This window comes from Delphinus delphis, chromosome 6 (assembly GCF_949987515.2).
Source record: "Delphinus delphis chromosome 6, mDelDel1.2, whole genome shotgun sequence".
Classification (NCBI taxonomy): domain Eukaryota; kingdom Metazoa; phylum Chordata; class Mammalia; order Artiodactyla; family Delphinidae; genus Delphinus; species Delphinus delphis.
The window spans coordinates 59,305,175-59,326,337 of record NC_082688.1 but is presented as its reverse complement, the minus strand read 5'-3'; the positions used below and the strand labels follow the sequence as shown (position 1 = coordinate 59,326,337).

At 33.1% G+C, this 21,163-nt stretch overlaps 1 protein-coding gene across 6 annotated transcripts in view; it reads left to right on the top strand.

Moving 5' to 3' along the window:
- PTPRD (protein tyrosine phosphatase receptor type D) overlaps nucleotides 1-21,163 on the top strand; it is a 2,140,681-nt gene that overhangs the window by 949,653 nt on the left and 1,169,865 nt on the right. For all 6 annotated transcript variants that reach the window (XM_060014745.1, XM_060014746.1, XM_060014743.1 and 3 more), the window contains one exon: nucleotides 16,685-16,734. The gene's annotated coding sequence lies outside the window, so the exon portion shown is untranslated. The remainder of the gene's footprint in view (nucleotides 1-16,684; nucleotides 16,735-21,163) is intronic.

Below are 21,163 nucleotides of genomic sequence, written 5' to 3'. Positions count from 1 at the left end.
GATTTTTCTACCTAGAAAGCCTTTTTCCATTTCTACACCTGGAATGGTTCCTATTTTTCTTTTCAACTTCTATCCAATCCAGATGCCACCTCCCTGATTCTTCTTGGCAGAGTTGGTTTCTTATTTCTCTTTTCCCATTGCACCATTATGGTAGTTTTCACATTGTGTTGTAGTTTTTGATTGCTTACCTCTCCATCTGCTTTATATTAGTTCTCTTATTTCTGTGCAATAAATCACCCAAACTTATTGGCATAAAACAATAAACTTTTAACATCTCACACATTTTCTGACGAATAGAACTTAAGATGGCAAAAATGAATTATCTTGTAGATGATCAGAATAAGCTTCCATAAAATCTGATTTCTAAGAAAGCCCGTTGAAATTTCTTTAGAGTTGCTGAAATCCCAAAGTCCTGAATATATATTTGTTTGTAGGAAAAAGGTCTTTAATCTAGACACTTTTTTTTTGCATTTAACCTTTATATGAATAGCAGGAATAATGAAAAATATGATACAACAAAAACTATTAGTTTGAATAGTAAGGGAAATTAGGGAAGGATTTGCATTCTTTTATCAATGCTACTAATTTAGTATTTGGCATAGTCCATTCTTTAAATATTCTATTATTTCCATATTTTACTGCCAACATTTTCAAATATATGTATTTCTATTGCCTCTATTTCTTGTCCACCTGTCTCTCCTCCCCATTTGCACTGTTGAACAAAAATCTGCATCATCATCAGTAACAACTTTTTTCCCCACAAACCCGTAACCTTTTTTTACTGTCCTTATTTCTTGACTTTTCTGCTATACTTGACTCTGTTGACTTTCCCTAGCTTTATAGAATTCTCCCCTAATTTAGTTTTTGCAACTCTGTAATATTTTCCCTCTTGAGTAGTTCTCTAAGCATGAATTATTTCTGTAATCATCATGAATAGCCCGTACTCAAGGGATATCATCTTAAAGCAACTTTAGTATGTTTTGTTTCCTTTTCTGTTATGATTAATCTGTGGGACTAGTTCTTTACTGCTAAATGGAATTTAAGCCAGGGCCCAAGACTTTTTAGTCACTTTTACATATAAAATGTTCTTCGTTCAGTATAATTAATATGCCATTATATACTATAGCAACAAATATTTTTAACTTTGTTCAGAGTTATGGCTTTTCCCCTTTCCCACTTAGACGGGCTGATACTCTGCAATGGGGGAGGTTATATGTGTTCGTATCTTCTCTTTGCGCACTTTTTGCTTTTAACTATGATTTTGATCTTCCTCCTTGCCCTTCCCCCACCTCCGTCAGTGTTAAAGACTAGGCAGGTGTTGACGACTTTTTTCTGTCACCTCACTTCTAATAATAGTTTTTCAGAGACCATTGGGAGCTTCTCACCTACAGCATCTTTGAGAGAAGTCATTGCATCTCCATTCCTGCTGATTACTTACTTTCTCAGTCTGAGGCATTCTCTTTCTCTGATCTATCCAGTTTTTTGTTTCTGAATTTTATTTTATGTATTTTTTTATACAGCAGGTTCTTATTAGTTATCCATTCTATACATATTAGTGTATATATGTCAATCCCAATCCATCCACGTTTTTCATAGCAGAATAATCTTGCCAAAACAATGGATACCAATTTCATTATGATTAATTTTGTATACTGACCTCCGTGATTGTAAATAATATCATATATGCTAATTTATAATTCTGAATGACATTTTAAATTGAGGGCATAATGTGTTTTATATTTCTTTATAGCTAAATATTTAGAATGGATTAAGCTAATAATAATTCAATTCACTGTCCAATTCATATACATAATCCTATTCATCAGTTTAGATCCTGGTTTGAAGAATATGGACTAGTGCACACAATAAAGTCTTTAATATTTAACCATATCCTATACTATATGATTTCAACTTTTGGTTTGTCAATGTATCATGAAAGAAAATTAGCAGTCAATCATTTTTTGTACGTTTTGCTAGTCTTAGGAAAATGTGGCTAACATCACAAATGATATATGAAGTGCTGGTGGTGTTTTAATATATATTTCTGTGTATTAACAGTAACAATTGACCTAAGTAGGAAAAAAATAAGGTTTTCTATAAAGTGAACAATGGACAATAATACAGTATGATATCATCTCTTCAAGGATCATTAAGGAAATAGCAGGGGTACCTCTGAATATTTTATTGATATCTAAAGGTGTTTATGTATAATACATGTCTAACATGTAGAACACTCAGAGAAGAATTATTCAGGAATTATTTTGTTGGCATGCTGTCTATTTTATCTGGTCTCTCTGCTGAGAAAGTATTCACTAAAGATACCTTTAATATTGCTTGTATTTTAAACTTGGCATTTGACCAAGCCTTAGAATAAACAATATCTATATTAATTAATACCTATTTAACTAAAGTACAATGATAAATAATGTACACATGTGTGTTCCTTTGCACATACATAAATATATATGTTATAGTTATTCTTAAGTACAAATATTTTTTCCCTAGTTAAACACAGACTCCTGCAAAGGATGTGTATGCTCATGGGATTACTCACATACTCCTAAGAGCAAAATCTTTTACAATGGAGCTAATCGGAGTGGTGTTTTTCATTAACTCCATTATATAGCCCATCTTGAGAATCGACAAAACACTCTTAACATTTGTATCTAAGGAAATGTCTCTATTTACTTTCGAATGTTCATTTTTATTTTTTTGCTCTAGATTATCAAGTGTTCATCCTTTGTATTCTAAATTGATTCCTACCGAATTGACAGCTTTAATGCACAGAAATACTATAGTATTATAATAACATTATTACCTACCTTCCATTGTTCATGTACAGATGCAGCAGTCCTATCCTATACTACTATGCCAATAGATAGCCAGGACTACAACCACCTTTACTCAAGTCGCAGGTCTTTAGGAAGTAGATGCTTTTTGGGAGTAATGAACAAAGTACTGAACTAAGTCATGAAAGGTGTCACTCCTCCTGCACAGTCAGTGGGTAGGGTGCTGTGTTAAAGAAGAAACAATCTCTCCAGGTGACAATTGAATGACTGGAGATTCTCACTCCAACAAAGACTAATGATCAGGTGGAAAATGACTAAACTTCCTCAATGGTCTTTACTTTGGTTCTCCCCTAGGTCTGACTTTCAGGACAGAGGATTCTCTCCTTTCTTAGGAGAACTCCCTTAGCTCTTGCGGGTGCTTTCTGGGAATGCCCCCATGTTCAATCACTTGGCATTTGTACTTCAACCTTCTTGTAATCTGCAGTGATTCCCTCCCATATTCTCAACATTTCCTTCAGAAGCACTCCCTCTTGCCTCAAACCCCAGTCTCACCATATTCTCTCACATGAGTCTCTAATGGACTGTTGAAATCCAAGCAAAAATAACAAAACTCTGTTTCCCTTTTCTCAATGAGAAAAATTTCTGAGTAGTCAAACCTTTGCAGAAGTGAATATAGGTATAATCTTTGATATATATATATACATATTTGCATTCCTTCCCCCTTCCCCAGCATTGAAAAGGAAGCTAATATTTTTTTCTATATTCATGTTTATGAAGGTGGGCAATTCTACCACTACTGCTATGAATCCTGTTAATTATAGAAGTAAAAGTGAAAATAGAAATTAAACCTTAGAGTAGCTGCATAGATTTATTTTCTAAATATTTTAATTGTCCATGTCATTGTCATAGTTGATATTTGTTGAATACTTGTTATGAGCCCCAACTTTCCTACACATTTTGCATATATTATATTGGTTAGTCCTTGTAATGAGGTATGAACTCTTTGTATCCCCATTTGGAGAAACTGCAACTTAGGAAATAATTTAATATTGCATTCAAATAAGATATTTTCAGCTTTGTGGCAAAAATTTTATCCAATTTTAATATCTTTGTATATATTGCTGATAAAGTTGACCATTCTGATGCATATTCATTATGAAGCCATCACACCATTTCATCCTTTTTATTTCTAAGTAATTGGAGAAATATTTGCTTCAAAAGATTTTAAATGTTGAAAATTATGTAATAGTGAAAAAATATACAATAGTTTTATCTGGTATGTTATTTTAATATTTGAGAGTCAAACCAGCATGCTATAGCATATGGCAGATACATTCAGTAAGATTCTCTTAAAGATTTTATACATTTTTTCCCATGGAAAAATTACAGGGTTTTGGTTGCATCTGTATTCACGTTTTCTTTTATTTCTTAATACATGTTTCCTTTATGAAAGGTTTTTGTTAATCTAAATCTGGTGACATGTTCTGTTTCTCTTCTGTCTCTTTTAAATACAAGACAAGTAGTACTGATTTGTAGTAATTAAGACAGGTCCTCTTGTTTCTGATTCCTCAGTAAGCACATGGAAAGCAGGATACTTCTTATGAAGTTAATCAGCAATCTGTGACATTCAGCACATAGTGTTCCAGTGATCTTTCAAAATGTTTAATAGCATTAGATAGCTTTTGAAGTAATTATGACTAGTGTTCACGAATGCAGCGCTAGGCTTTATGTGTCACTGGATTTATATTTTTTGCTAAAACGCCATGGATTATAAAGACAAATCATTATTTTATAGAGCTCTACAAAAGGAAAAAAAAAGCTAAATTATTCCATTGGGTATGCATCCTGATTTTAGAGATGTTAAAATTTGAAAAACAACATATGGTAAACACATGTAGCAGTAAATGTTACTACTGGCAGATAGATACAGGAGTGTTTAGGAGGGAGGGAAATAAGCACAAGCACACAGGGCTGGTGGGAGGAGAGACTGGTCCAGTCTTTCTGGAGGTCATTTGGTTATACCAATCTAAAGCTGTAAAACCATTCATATCTTTCCTCTTAACCAAAAGAAATAGTGAGACACGTGCAAACATTTAGGAACAACTTCTACGTGTTAGGCTCTGTTCTAAGAACTTGGCATCTATCAACAAAGGGAGCAAAGATCCCTGCCCATGTGGAACTCACACTGTAACAGAACAGAACATGATTGTGATAGACTGCACTGTGATAAAAACAGATTATGGAACAGTGTTTGATGCATAATTCTAATTTGTAACTAAAAAAAGAAAGAAACATTATAAGTACCCTAGAGTAAGTGATTGGTATGATGCACTTAGTCAACTGGGTTTTACTTCCATTTGGGTTTTATTTTATAAATTTTAGCCAGATTTGATTATTAAAAATGTAAATAACTTACATGGGCATGTTTCTATTTTACTAACCAATTTATTTGTGTCCTTCTGTTTTTATTCGCTTGTGTAAACTTATTCTTAAAACAGAGTCTTTATTAGATTGAGAACCTTAAGAGGGCAAGACCAGATAAGTGTGATTCTGTTAGTAAGTATTGACTCAGTGGTTCTCAAAGTAGGGTGCTCTATCAGCAGCAGCAGCATCCCCTAGGATCTTATTAGAAATTCAATATTTGGGACTCTAGTCACCACCTACTGAATCAGAAACTCTGGAAGCAGGGTCCAGATATCTGTGTACAACCAAGCCCTTCAGCCATTCTGATATACTCTGAAGTTTGAGAAGAACTGCAGTAACTGGGCAGTATAATACATCTGCTATGCTAGTGAAATAAGAGATTATAGGAATCATATTAAAGAAAAATATCTTTTTTTCCCTCTGTTTTTGATAGGCAGTTGTCAGGATAGCCTACAAATGGATTCAGGGCTAAATCGTTGCATGGTATCTGGCTAAATCTCTTTTATTTAATAATGCCCAGCCTACATAGTAGAAAGAGTAGAGAAGTATGCAAATATTCATGAGTTTTTCTATTTGAGAAATAAAGAAACCTACTATTTAAGTAGTTGAAAGAAAGATATTTTACCTCATAGAATCATGGGAAATAAACTTATGTCTTGACACTAACTAAATTATCTTTAATACAGTGTAAATAAGTTTCATATTGAGCAGTTGACTACTAGAAGAAATAAGAATGTTCAATAAAAATATTTTCAATATTAAAAATAATATACTTTGGTACATAAAACTCAATTCATAAAAATTACAACTTTATTATATATTTGTAACCACATAATAATTGCCATTATGCCAATTATATTTTTGTTGTATTAACAAATATTCATTAGTATGTTATAAATGGCTCAGCTTAGTAGCTAAATTGAGGAACTCCCCTGTGATTGGAGGGGAAGAATGAGATAATAAACAAATAAACAAATGGACAACAACCAGACCATATGTGACACTAGAACTCTGACCAACAAGCCTAGGAATCCAAACCACAACCTCTGCATCAATTTGCTCAGAGTGGTTAGGAAAGTCCAGGACTTTCAGGATATTTTCAAGAGAGTGACTACCAACTTTCTTAATTTTTGTCTCCTCCTTCCAACTCAAAACCAACCAGAGAAAGCCAAAACTGCTCCCCAATCAGTCACATAGGGTGCCCTGCTTCTGGTTAACCCGCCTTCAGCTTTTCCATGCTAATAACCTCCTAACAAAACATATCTGAATTCTTCCCTTTTGTTCACTACAAAGCGCCTTGACACTGATTTTGACAACTATTTTTCAAACATGAGACCAAAAGCACAAGCAACAAAGGCAAAAATAAATAAATGGCACTACATCAAACTAAAAAGTTTCTGCACAGAAAAGAAACAATCAACAAAATGAAAAGGTAACCTACGGAATGGGAGAAAATATTTGCAAACCATATACCTGAGAAGGGTTTAATATTTTATATATATATATAAAGAATTTATACAACTCAATAACAAAAACAGAAAAAATCTGATTTAAAAAATGGGTATTTTTTCCAAGAAAGACGTAAAAATGGACAATAGACCCATGAAAAGATGCTCAACATCACTAATCATCAGGAAAATGCAAATCAAAACTGCAATGAGATATCTCCTCATACCTGTTAGAATAGCTACACTCAAAAAGACAGGAGATTACAAGTGTTGGTGAAGATGTTGAGAAAAAGGAACCCTTTTGCCCTATTGATGAGAATGTAAATTGGTACAAATGCTATGGAAAATAGTACGGAGGATCCTCAAAAAAATTACAATTACTATCCAGCAATTCCACTTTTGGGTTTATATATTTAAAAAAAAATGAAAACAGGATCTTGAAGAGACATCTGAACTTCCATTTTCATTGTGGCATTATTCATAATAGCCAATATATGGAAACAACCTGAATGTCCATCAATGGATGAATGGATAAAGATTTATTTATATCTGTATAATGGAATATTATTCAGGCATGAGAAAGAAGGAAATCCTGCCATTTGTGACAACCCAGATGGGCCTTGAGAACATTATTCTAAGTAAAATAAATCAGAGAAAGACAAATACTCTACAATATCACTTACATGTAGAGTCTAAAAAGCTGAACTCATAGAAATAAAGGGTAGAGTGGCGATTAGCAGGGGCTTGCAGTGTAGGGGAAATAGTGACATGTCAGTCAGTGAATACAGACTTGCAGTTAGAAAGTGAATAAGTTATGGGGATCTAATGCATGGCATTGTAATTATAGTTAACAATACTGTATTATACACTTGAAAATTGCTAAGAGAGTAGATCTTAAATGATCTTACCACAAAAAGGAATGGCAATTTTGTGATATGATGAGGTGTTAACTAAGGCTATAGTGGTACCCTCACTGTGTCACAAAAGTGTTTCAATTCAACACATTTTACAACTTAGAGTTACATAATATTACATGTCAATTGTATCTCAATGAAGTTGAAAAAAATGACAAGTTAGAAGTGTCAGTAACAGCGAGAAGGCAGAGAGTAGAGTGGGTTTTGGCAACAGCAACAAGTAGAGTGGGTTTTAATTTTGTTCTGGGTATTTTGACTTCAGGGTAATTGTGCAGCAGGTAAGTAGAAACATCTAGCACGAAGTTGGGAAATAACACTTGAACTGGGGAGTACAGGCAGGTCTAGAAATACTTATTTGGAAATATTCCCCATAGAGATGATGGTAACTTAAGCCATATGTATGAGGGTAATTTCGGATATGGAAGATGTAGACATAGGAGAGGATCACAAAATATAGTCATACACTGATTCACGTATTCATTCAAAAATCCCCGAGCACAGCTATGCCCCTGGGCCTTGTGCTTGGTGCTGAGGGTAGACATGCTGCAAGTCTGCCTATATTTAAAGATACTGGGAAGGAGAAAAAAGCAAAGCAAAACCCACAAGCTGTAATCATCAGAATATTAAAAAAGAAAACTAAAACTAAAAAATAAGAAGGCAGTGACGGAATCCCTGGCATAAGAGAATTTCAAGAAGGAAGTAGTCAACAAGTACACGGGCTGTGAATTATTTGAGGTTGATGATGACATTAAGAAGAATGTGATTTGATGTTTTGGCACTATTGGAGATGCTCAATAAAGAGTGCCATTATAGTTATTAGGGTAAACAACATATTGTTAGGTATAAAAAGTAAGTGTAGACTGCCCACCCAAAAGAAAAATAAAAGATAGAAGCTTGAAGAGGTAGGCAGATCAAGGGCAAAGTTCTCCAGGAAAGGTAAAGCTTGACATTATAGGCTGAAAGGAATGATCAAATGGAGAATGGGAAATTGATTGTCATTAGAAAAAGCATAAAAGATGTCTTTAGGACAGGCAAGAGAAGATGAAAACAAGAATACAAGAAGGAGAGAGAGTCCTTTCTTGGAAATGAAGTAATATATTAGGAATAGATGAAGATACATTATTTAAATGGAGATAGGAAAATTGAAGTTGTTAACATGAATAACTTTAATCCACTTAAAAATGTATAAGCAAATTATGTCATAGCAGGAGAGAGAAGTAGATACAGAAAAGGGGGGGGATTGGAAATATTTCACTTTTGCGGCTATTAGGAATGCCATGGGTAGGTAACTGTTAAGAAATGATAATGATGATGAAACATGAGCAATGCATAGGGCTAGTTGTGTGGTGGAATAGCAAAATAGGAAGCAAACATTTAGGTATAGCAGCTTTCTTTTTCAAAGCTTAGAAGAGAGGATTTTATGGAACATCATCTAATTGAGGTGGGGAGGATTAGAGTGGAAGGGAGATTAAAGAGGAGACAGAGGTTGTGGGGTACATGATCTACGACTACCCCATCTTAGAGGTAAAGAACACATGGCTTAAAAAACCTTGCTGATATTGTTAAAATGAAGAATCTGGTCCATAATTCCAGGACAGGGCCTGAGATGCTGCATTTCTAACAAGTCCAGAACTATCAATGAGAATCTATAGTTTATTAAGAATCCCAAATGATTTGTATGTGCGTTTAAGAGGTATGGGCTTTTAAGTTTGAGAGGTACTGCTATATACCTCACTTTTATCTCTGTGTTGGTAATTGCCAAGAAAATGGTAAAAGGAAAAGAATAAGGAATACTGGGTATTTTCCAGGGGGTTATTCAAGTAGCCAATATGTAGAGTAAGCTAGAAAGGGACTATGCGGTCCAAATACAGCTCTGTACTTTGAGAATAGGGAGGGAAAACGATCTAACAGTCATGATGGCAGCTGCTGAACTGAAGCTCCAAAGCTTATCTGACCTCTTGCAACAGTTGAAGTGAGATGAAAATAAATGTTGCTATAGCTACCAAATAATTTCCATAAAGGTTAAACCAATCCTGTGAACTTTCACAGGTTCTTACAGATTTCCCAGTATAACCAACTCCAGTAATGAAAAGATCATGATATTATGATGGAAATTATCATTTACAATTTTAATTTCTTCTCAAATGTGTAGGTATCTATAACACAACAGCTTTTATCATGAGCATTATTATTTTTGAAACTTTATTAATGTGGCTGAATGGCAACTTAGAAAAAGTATAACATGACAATACCACCCATGAAAAAGGGTTTGGAGAATCTCCTTATAATATACCCATTTATAGTTGGAAGTTATTGTTGCCAATCATATGAGCACAACAAACATTTTTAATAAAATGTTAATGTTTTGAATAATTTGGAGTGGCATGTTTAAGGATAATGATATCTAAGAGTCAAAATATTAAATGTAAGGATCTATACATTTTAGTTTAAAACATGTAAATTCCCACTCCAAAAATGGATTGCTTAATGTTGTTTCTATATCTATTTGACACCAGAAATATTTGTAATCATTACTTTCGTTTTATACCTTTTTAACAAAGATAAAACTTTATTTAGAGATTTTAACATTTTGGTTTTTTGTAAGCACAATTTCAAACCAGATATCCATTCAGTTATAAAGATATCAAAGGCACCACTACCAACAGGCTAAAAGACAAATTCCAGCCTATAATGTATTTTGGCAACTTTTTTTTTTTTCCTAGTCATGCCTTTTGTTATATAGCAGTTTTCAAATAACTTCCAATTATATAATGAAATCCTCACAAAAGCCCTGGGAGATTAATGGTTTGTGCTGTCAGTTAATTCATGAATAACATCTTTCCTCAGTAGATTTTAAACCGTGGAAGAAAGATCGCCATCTCTTGTCATTTCCATTTTCTCTAATATATACAAACATGTTAATGCACAGTAGGAAACTAATAGATTCAGACAAATTTGAGTCTCCAAAGAATATGCTGTACAATTAGTTTTCTGTCACAGTAAAATGTATCCAAATTCTTTACGATCATATTAAACTAATAAGGTGATATAAGGCACAAGTTTTTTTATAATAGCTTTTTTGAGATGTAATTCCCATACTATAAAATTCTTTTTTCGTATAACCTTTTAAAGTGTACAGTACATTGGATTTAGTGTATTCAGCATTGTGTAAACAGCACCACTCTCTAAATTTTATAATGTTTTCATGAGCCAAAAAGAAAACCTGTACCTACTGGCCGCCATTCACATTCTGCTCACCCTTCAGTCCCTGAAAACCACTAATCTGCTTTCTGTGTCTGTAGCATTTCTCATTCGCATTTAAATGGTCATCCATCCAAGCCTGAGATGACATACCCTGTCCAGGATCCAGTCTCCTCCCGTCTTATTACTCTACTTGTAACAGAGTAGAGTTTAAGGGAGCAGAAAGAGGAGTGTAGCCTCTCATGATTAACGACAACAATAACAAAAAACAAACAAACAAACAAAACTGCCGTTGGAGCTCCAGGCATTAATGCTGCATTCTAGCTAGAGAATTAACGAGAAAAGGAGACAAAGATGGGCGTACTCTCTACATTCAGTGGCACTTCCTAGAAGTTGCTCACTCTGCTTGCACATACATGCTTTTGCCAGAGCTTAGTCTTATGGCACCAAGACTAAGAATCTTTTTCCAAGTAGACATGAACCTAGCTAAAAATCAGCAGTTCTTTCGCTAAAAACAGGGAAAGATGGATATTGGGGGATAACTGGAACTTTCCGTCATAGTGTTAAATCCATTTGAACTTATTAAAATATATTAAGCTAGGGTTTGGAACACCTGAAGAACAATCCTTATGAAAGAGTTTAGAGTGTTAGGGCAGCATTTGTAGTGCCTTTTGATAGTGGCAATCAAATATAAAATCATTAAATATCATATTTGTAACCAGGATATAAAAGTTATGAGATCGGGGCTTTCCTGGTGGCGCAATTGTTGAGGGTCCGCCTGCCGATGCAGGGGATGCAGGTTCGTGCCCCGGTCTGGGAGGATCCCACATGCTGCGGGGCGGCTAGGCCCGTGAGCCATGGCCACTGAGCCTGCGCGTCCGGAGCCTGTGCTCCGCAATGGGAGAGGCCGTTACAGTGAGAGGCCTGCGTACCGCAAAAATAAATAAATAAAAGTTATGAGATCGGACCGTGTTTGTCTTGTTCATCACTTTAACCTCACATTCTAGAATACTAGTGACTGACACACAGTTGCTCAAAAAATATTTATTAAATAGATAAATGAATTACTGAACTAATATAGTTATATGTGTTGTTCATAGTTATAGTTGAGCAACAGATTTACAGATATACAAATTACCTAATTATGGGATGAGTTGATAGTTCCGAAACTTATCACTGCCTGTCCCTCCAGCTTTCCCAGAATTTAAGATCTGCTTTGAAAGAAATGATTTAGGTATTAAATAAGACATTGAGAAAGTCTGGATGTTACTGAGCTAAGGTAAAAATCTAACACCTAAATACAGGGTAGTTTTCTTCCTAAGGGCCTGTCAGCAATTATTTCTTTATTGAAGCATTGAATTATTTCTTTAGGTGTTTATTAGTTATTTATTGAGGATTTACAATATGCCAGGTTCCATTGAAACAGTCTACTTTTTTCCCCCATACATGTAGTCTGCAATTATAATAAGAATTATGTTTCTGAGATGATAAGCTTGACAGTCTTGAAAGAAGCAAGAGTTCAAAGTCTGTTTTTTTTTTTTTTAATAAACATAGTATTTGCAATTTTCTAAATGTATAGAAGGCTATCTGGTTTTCTAAGAAAGCATTTCTGATAACTTATACCAAAATTATGTATATATTACATAAAACTTGCATATTTTGTAAAATCTCATGTATTCTAAAATTTATTGGCAGAAAATAATGTATAGTTTCAGTTTAGCATTTAATGAGCTAGGCACTATGGAGCTGTCTCTATCTAAAATTAGTCATAATATGTTGGAGTTGTAAGACTGGAATGATTTAATTTGTTTATTATTTTTGTACATTCATTTAAAATAAATTGAGAGTGTAGTTATATCTCTGCTTTATGAAGTTGAATTTTTATTTCATTCTAAATAGAATAAAATGGAAACCCTTAATTTATTTCACACCTCCTCTTCATTAAAAGAATCAGAATTTCTTTGCTGCATGTAATGAATAGAGTAAGAGAGTTTGTGTTTGAAATTCAGCGGTACCATTTCTACCTCTATGCTCTTGGGCACGTTTATTAACCTCTCTAATCAATTGTCTTATCTATATAAGAACAGTAATCATAATAACCTGGTAGGATTGTTCTAAGGATTAAATGAGTTGAACCTAAGGCACTTAACATACTTCCTGACGCATAGTAGATATTCAATCAATGTTAACTACTATCGATACTTTAAAGGATCAACTAAGGGGATAGTAGACATATAATAAATGTGTAATTACATGACCCCTGAATCTAATTTTATATATATATATATATATATATATATTCATCAAAATACCACTTGCAAGAAATATTGCACAATAGTAAAATAGAATGTGGAATCTGGGTTGTGTAATGGTTCACAGAACAGTTTGATACCAGGGTCTCTGGGTTAAAACCAAAAACAGCAACAACAAAAAACAACTTGTGTAATAGTACATTTACACAATAACTTTCTCACAGCTCAAGTTTTTTTCATGGGTAAAGTTTAGATACAGTTGTGGGAATTAAATTAGTTGATACATACAAAATACTTAAACCAGTGCTTTACATATTGCTTATTTTTAGTAAGTGCTATTTATGGCATATGGCTTAATTGAGATCCTGAACTTAATTCAGCTTGAGTTGAATTTTGACTTCACAATGTATTAGTGATAAGACATTTTGGAGTATATTCTGGCAACTGTTAGCTTCCATTTTTTTAACTGAAAATGTGGAAAATAATCTCACTTTTTGTGAGTATTAATGGAAATACAAGAGACTTTTGTGAATGCCAATTGAAGATATATGAAATAAAGTATAGAAATCTTAGCATTGTACTATTTATCCATTGCTAACTAAATATTATTTTTCTAAACCCACCATACTGTCTTTAAAATAATTTGCAATTATTTAAAATTATTTATAATTATTTAAAATAACTTCACAATTTTTAGGTTTCCAAATCATTTAAAAATTCAATCTTTTGTCATTCCCTTTAAAAATTGAATTTTTCAGCAAAATTGAGCCAAGAAGAAATAAAGTACTCCAAACTGTGTTAACATCAGAGAAATCACCATCTGAAATGCCAATTCCATGAATTTTTCCAAACAGCCACATATCCAATAAATCCATTAATTAATAGCTGTAATCTATAGAAATACTAATTCAAGTACAACTTTTTAAGATTTCTGCAGTAATTTGACAGTTATATAGACATTACTGTGAAGGATTCCTCCTTGAATATCATAGGTTTAGGATATTAGACTTCCAGAATTACCAATCTCTCTCTTTTTTTTTTTTTTTCCCTGAAGTTTGCTTACTTGGCTCAGCATAAGATCTTTCTGAGTGGTTATTCCTCCAAAGATAAGTAGCACAAATGAAAGAAGTATACCTGATCAAATTCATTTAGCTAGAATCTTATTACCTGAAATAAAATTTCCTGAAATGCATCAAGGACCACCCTAAGGACCACATTGTCAGTGCCAATGTCATTGACAGTTTAATAACTGATCCTTCACCACAAATCTCTCCCCTAAAAATATTTATCTCATTCATATCATGTTAAAATGGCCTCTTTCCTCTTTAAGTATATCCCAGTACTCAGTATTCTTGCCTGAATCAGGCCATGTAAATCATCGAAAAAGGTAGATTAAAGTTGAGGTGGGCCATATTTCTGCTTTGGCTTTCTTATATGCCTAAAATCACCTCCCTGGCTTGGCCTTCGGTTTGAGAAACAACTAGCCAAATGCATTTAATGTCATTTCTAGAATCCCTGAATTTAAACATAAGCAGTGACTTCAAGTCTGAGTGTCCAACATATCTAATCAGTATAACAATGTCAGTAATACAAACAAGGATGTCCTTTGGATTTACTGTTACTGAGTATTCACATTCAGATACAGATAAGCATTCTATGTGTAACTGGAGAACATAAATAACCTTATGTGCTTTTTATGTTGAAATTCTATTATTCAGTTGAAAATGTCAATTTATATTGCAAATATGCAACACAGTGCCTGCAGGAATAATCTAGCATCTGATAGTGCTAAAAGAAATCATTGTTTCTGTATTATAATGTCAAATCTTAAAGCTCGACTTTAAATCTGTAATAATAAAATGGTAATAACCATTAAAAATTTCAGTTAGTGTATCCAAGGAGTTCATTCCACGATGGCAATACTGAATATTGATTCTAACACTTAATTTAACATTTGCCCCAAATTTAAATTGATGCACCTCTTGATAAAAGAGGGGAACACTGGGGGCAAGTCACTATAATTCCTTGATTGACTTTCTGAAGTGTAAGCATTCAGATCACACTAGATTCTTGGGAAAGACTTCCCTTTCAACCAACATCAGTAGGAAGTAGATCTTCTCCTTCCTTGCTCCCATAGGGAAAATGAAAGCAGAAAGCAGTAGAATAGTGAGCCTGGGACACTGGCAAGGTTAGTCCATGTGCATTCGGATTAGTAAAAGGGATGGGAAGCAGAGACATCTATGGAGGGCTAGTAAGCAGTGTAACCACTTGGGAACACGGAGACCTGGGGCCATGGCCAGTAACTGGAGTGAAACACAAGTGGATTGAGAATCAGATACTCAGAGTACAGTCGAGTCTCTGCCACCTCTTGGTTCGGTGACTTTGACCAAGAAAGTCTGAGCATTCATTATGGAAGATTTAACTCCGCACATGCATTTCAATTTGCAGAATAAGAACAATACATTTTAATGTGAATATTTATACTTCAGTGATAGTAATAGTTTGTTTTCCACTAACATTTGATCAGAAGAATGTTAGAAACATTTTATTTCACTCAGGTGGTTCCTATTACTGTCAAAATCATTTCCACATATGATAATGCCTCCTAAGAATTAAATAGCATTCCTTTGTCAGATAAACTATGTTATATAATGTTTCCTTCATTTGTAGTAGAAAAGATTTAATGAATAGAAATCTGAGAAAAACGTATCCTCCAAAGCAACACCACTCATAAGGAATTTACATAATGGATGTCAGTTTTCTATCTTCTATGAACTTGTAACACATTACACAGTAGAGCACCTGCGTATATACCAGTCATTCATGAGTTTTCTAAAGGGCTCATAAATGCTACTAATTTCTTCATTGAGGGTAGAAATGAAATCTTCAGTTTCCTTATTTTGTTCATATAGAACAGTATCTACCTCGAAGGAAGCAAATTCAAGGGCGTAATAAATGTGTGTTGATGAGCAAGTTACCACAGCATCAAAATGATAAAACTCTTGCAAAGCACGTTAACTACTAAATATGATCACATGTGATGGTAATCAAATGTCTTGATTTAATGACAGTAATAATAACCAGTTTCATAAAGTGCTATTGGAATACTACAATGAACTATGGAATACTACATGATCTTTAAAATGATGATAGAGAATATTTATAGTCATGGAGAGATATATATTACCCACTGATTAAAGCAAAGAGATCAGTTGGATTATGGTATGCTAATCACATTTGTACACAGTAACGTGTGTGTGTGTGTGTGTGCGTGTGTGTATTTGACACTGTTAACTGAGTCTAACTGAGAAGGCTTTTTAAAATAATATATGCAAAATACATTTTGCTTGCAAATGTGTCCCTCACCCATAGTTCCACAAGAAGCAAAAGAGACAAATTTTCTCTGCTTGTTTGTCATGCCTTCATTAAAGAGCTGAAATTAGAGTAATTAATTTCAAATCACAATAGTGATGTGAGCTGAGTAACAGTAATGCTATTTCAGACAAATGTAGTCAAAATTGTCAAGTTATATGTACACTAATTGTACATAAAATAAAATTTTTCATGATATTGAATCACTATTTAACATTTTATGATCTTGAATTAAAATGCAATACCCATACTAATACAAAATGTTTTTGGTTGTACTTTTTTAGGTCTCAGGGTGGTGAACTTTTTCTTTGAATTCCTAACCTGTGAGCCTATGGTAAGATTATAATTAATATACTAAATTTTATAGTTTTTCTCTATTACCCCTGCTTGATTAATAACAGTAAAGGGAATTTGCATAAGTAGCTTGATACTTTACCTTACTTTCATGGAAATTCTGAAGAAACTATGTGATATTTTCTATCTAATGTTTATGTTCTTGAGTAGATTATAGTAATATAGTCATTTGATGTAGCCTTTGATAGGTTTCTAAGTGAATTTGAAGCATCATTCAGGAAGGTAAAGATTTATACCATGGACAAAATTTCTTTGGATATGAATGACAATTTTATATATTAAATATATTTATAGCGAGGTCTATTTGATGCCAATGAATAAGGCAATGAGTTATTGAAAGTAAAACTTATAAAATTATAACCTGTCAGGATTTATCAGAATTGGGTTCTTCTATTAAAACTTGATGTTGGAGCTTTAGAGAGTTGAAAGTAAAATATGTAAGTATGGAAATAGAGATGATAAGAAATCACCAGTAACTTCTAAGGTGATTTGGGGGGGTGTTATTTATTTGTTAATTTCTGTGGTTAATGCATTCAATAACGTGTTAAAAATGTGAATATGGATTACATTTATAATTGATTACTACAGAATATAAGTAAACATAAGTCTGTGTTGTGAAACTGATTGGGTTATTTTAGTAAAAGGATTTTCAGTGTTTATCTGTTCCTTAATAGTAAACATGATAAAGATTTAGCTTGTAATTGACATATAAAATACAGATAATATGGGCATTTGTATCATTCATTTCATATCTGGGGGGAACGATATCTTTGGAAACACAGAGGCAATTGACTCCGTCTCCTCTTTATCTGGTAATTCAGCACTATTGAAATGTATCTTGAAGAAGTTGTTTTAAGAGACTGTAGGCAACCACCTCTGGGCACTCTAATGTGTTCCCTTTGGTGATATTTTTAGAAACAATGTAAGATTATGAAAAACAAGTGTCACATAGAATCAAGGGAAAATCCCTCTGCCCTTCCAGAAGGATTCTGCTGAAAATGGAAGACATTTTATAAAATGTTATTTGGATATGCATAGAACAATAATTTTATCCTTGAGAAGTTATTTTTTTAATTTGTAACTTATATTTTACAAATATATATAAATAAACCTACAAATCATTTCATTTTATAAAATGGTACAAAATATTTTTTAAATTTATGTCATCTCCTGTCTTTTTAATATTTTTATATAAACATACACAGAGAAAATTGCTCATAGCTTAAGTGCACAGTCTCAGTGAATTGTCACAAAATGAACACACCCATATAACCAGCACTCACATAAATAAAAAAAAAAAAAAGATAAAAATTAGAGTACATTGTAGCCCCCACCTTAATTGCTGTTTTCTAGTAACTATACCCACAGAACATAAACACTATCTTGAATTCTAGGAAGATAGATTACTTTGCCTACTTAATCACGTTTTACAAATGAAAACATATGATAGGTACTGCTTTGCTTCTTTTGCTCAAAGTTACATTTGTAAGATTATATGCTGTGGTAAATCACTCCTTCTCATTACTGTGTAGTAGGCAACTGTGTGAATATACCAAATTATGGTCCTTTCTCCCATTTATAAGCATGTGGATAGCTTCTGGAGTTTGGCTCTTATGAGTAATAGTCATATGGATATCTGGAACATGTCTTTTAGGGAATATGTGTATATATTTTGTTGGGCATATAGGCTGTGCATATGTTCTGCTTCAGGAGAGAGTGACGTTTTACCAAAGTGGTTATTTCAGGTTTCAACAGCAGGATGTTAGAGTTCAGTTGCTCTAGATACTCAGTAACACTGGGATTTTTCATCCTTCTCTTTTAGCCACTTTGTTGTGTATATAGGGATATTTTAATTTGAATGTCCTGAAGATTAGTGGTACTAAAAACTTATTTTTTAAAACTATTTGTCATATTATCTATTATCTATCCTTTTAAAATTATGTTATTTATCCTTTTTTTTATCATATACATATGGGTATTGAATCCTTTGCTGTATATATACACTGATATGCTAGGGTGCCTTAACCTGATTCGTAAGAGCCTACTGTTGAAGTGTCAAGAATTTTGAGAGCTGCTTAGTAGTTTTAAAAGCACCATGGTAGAAGTATTTACACCACATATATTGGCAAACACTAAAAAAATAGGACTTTTCTTCTGGAGTACTAGGTGTTAAACATTTACTAGCACACCACTGGATATTTATATTGTATATGAAACCATTTGGTGGAATTTTTCATCTCCTGTTGATGTCTCTTGATGAATAGAAGTTCTTCATTTTAATTTATTCTAGTTTCTTAGGTTTATTTCTTGTGTGATTACTTTTTGTATGATTTTGTGTCCTATCTAAGAAATAGTTGCCTTAGCCTGGTTGATAAGATATTTTCCTTTGGTTTCAATAAAAGCTGTATTGTTTGAACCTTCACATTTAATGATCTCCAGGTATTAAAGATATTGTTCTATAATATTATCTTGTGTGCTTAAGATAGTTAGCTGGATAGCTTTTCATTAAGATAGTAAATGCTCTGTGTATATGTTAAATTTTTTGTTGTAAAATTTATATATAAATATGAAGACGCTGATATTTATGATTATTTAATAATATAATGTAGCTACATATAAGCAATTTGTAGTATTTCATAAAGTTAATATATGTATTTATGCATTGTTCACTGTAAGTTTCACATGCCAAAATCAGGTGGCCATAATTTTGAAATATCCAAAAGCATAACAAAATTAATATTTGATTTTAACCTTACATGTATTATAATTTATTTCCATTATATATTATGGAGTGAACCAAAAGTCTGCAGAGTAAATATTCCACACAATCATTAAAAAACTCAGAGTAAAATGGATAGCTAGTGGGAAGCAGCCACATAGCACAGGGAGATGAGCTCGGTGCTTTGTGACCACCTAGAGGGGTGGGATAGGGAGGGTGGGAGGGAGACACAAGACGGAGGAGATATGGGGATATATGTATATGTATAGCTGATTCACTTTGTTATAAAGCAGAAACTAGCACACCATTGTAAAACAATTATACTCCAAAAAAGATGTTAAAAAAAAAATCACCTTAAAAAAAAAAAAAAACGCCTCAGGATATTGGCTAACCTTTTGGCATTCAAATAAAATTATTATTAAAATATATTTAGTTGCTTCCAAAATATTGTCTAATAAATTGAATAAACATGTAAACACCATGATAAATACAGCCTGAAGGCTTGACTGCAAAGTATTATTGTATGAACTTCATTAAGATTTTATTTGCCTTGTGATTAATATATAGAGAGATAGTTATAGATACATATAGATATAAGTATGAAAGTTTTGACAGAACACAGCAGTGCACACAGCAGTGCACCACGTACTAGTGTTTTGTGTCTGATAAGAATGATAGTATTAAAAACGGTATTATTTCTCCCTTAAAATTCTGAGTCAGTTATATAAATATGTGTGTGTTTACCACAGATTATATTGTCCTATTATGCATCTTTTGTGAGTTGAATATGTGTTTCCTCTCCAAGTTATCATCTTGATTTAAATACATTCAATTTCCTCCGTAATAGTTGAAATATTTGAGAGATGTAATGAAACATAATGGAATTAAATGATTATTTTCAAATGGAAAGTTCAATAGTTTCAATATGCACATGTCAAATTTAGACTGTTTCTTTTTTAATCTCTGGGTTTTTATTCCAAGCCAGTTCATTGACTTCAGAGTAACTCATAACTCAATGGAAGTGCAAAAGCAAGCCATATAAAATGATGTTTCTATTTTATTTTTTAAATTATTTTATTGAAGTATAGTTGATTTACAATGTTGTGTTAGTTTCTGCTGTACAGCAAAGTGATTCAGTTATACATATCTGCATTCTTTTACATATTCTTTTCTATTACGGTTTATCACAAGGTATTGAATATAGCTCCCTGTGCTATACAGTAGGACCTTGTTTATCCACCCATTTGCAGCAACATGGATGGACCTAGAGATTATCATACTAAGTGAACTAAGTCAGAAAGAGAAAGACAAATACCATATGATATTACTTATATGTGGAATCTAAAAAATGACACAAACAAACTTATCTATGAAACAGAAACAGGATCACGGATATAGAGAACAGACTTGTAGTTGCCGAGGGGGAGTGGGGGAAGGATGGATTGGGAGTTTGGGATTAGCAGATGCAAACTAAAGTGATGTTTTTAACAATTATTATTTTTCAAATCTTTATAATAGTGAGAAATCTGAGAAAAATTGGGGGTTTATAGATTAATCCTTGAAATTAAATAAAAATGATACTGATTTATTTTGATATGTTTGGAGAGCCTGGGATTTGTATCAGAGCTGTTATTCTTTTGACGTTGTTGCCTGTCTGAGGTAGCCAAAGATGATAAAATATAGAGTGTGT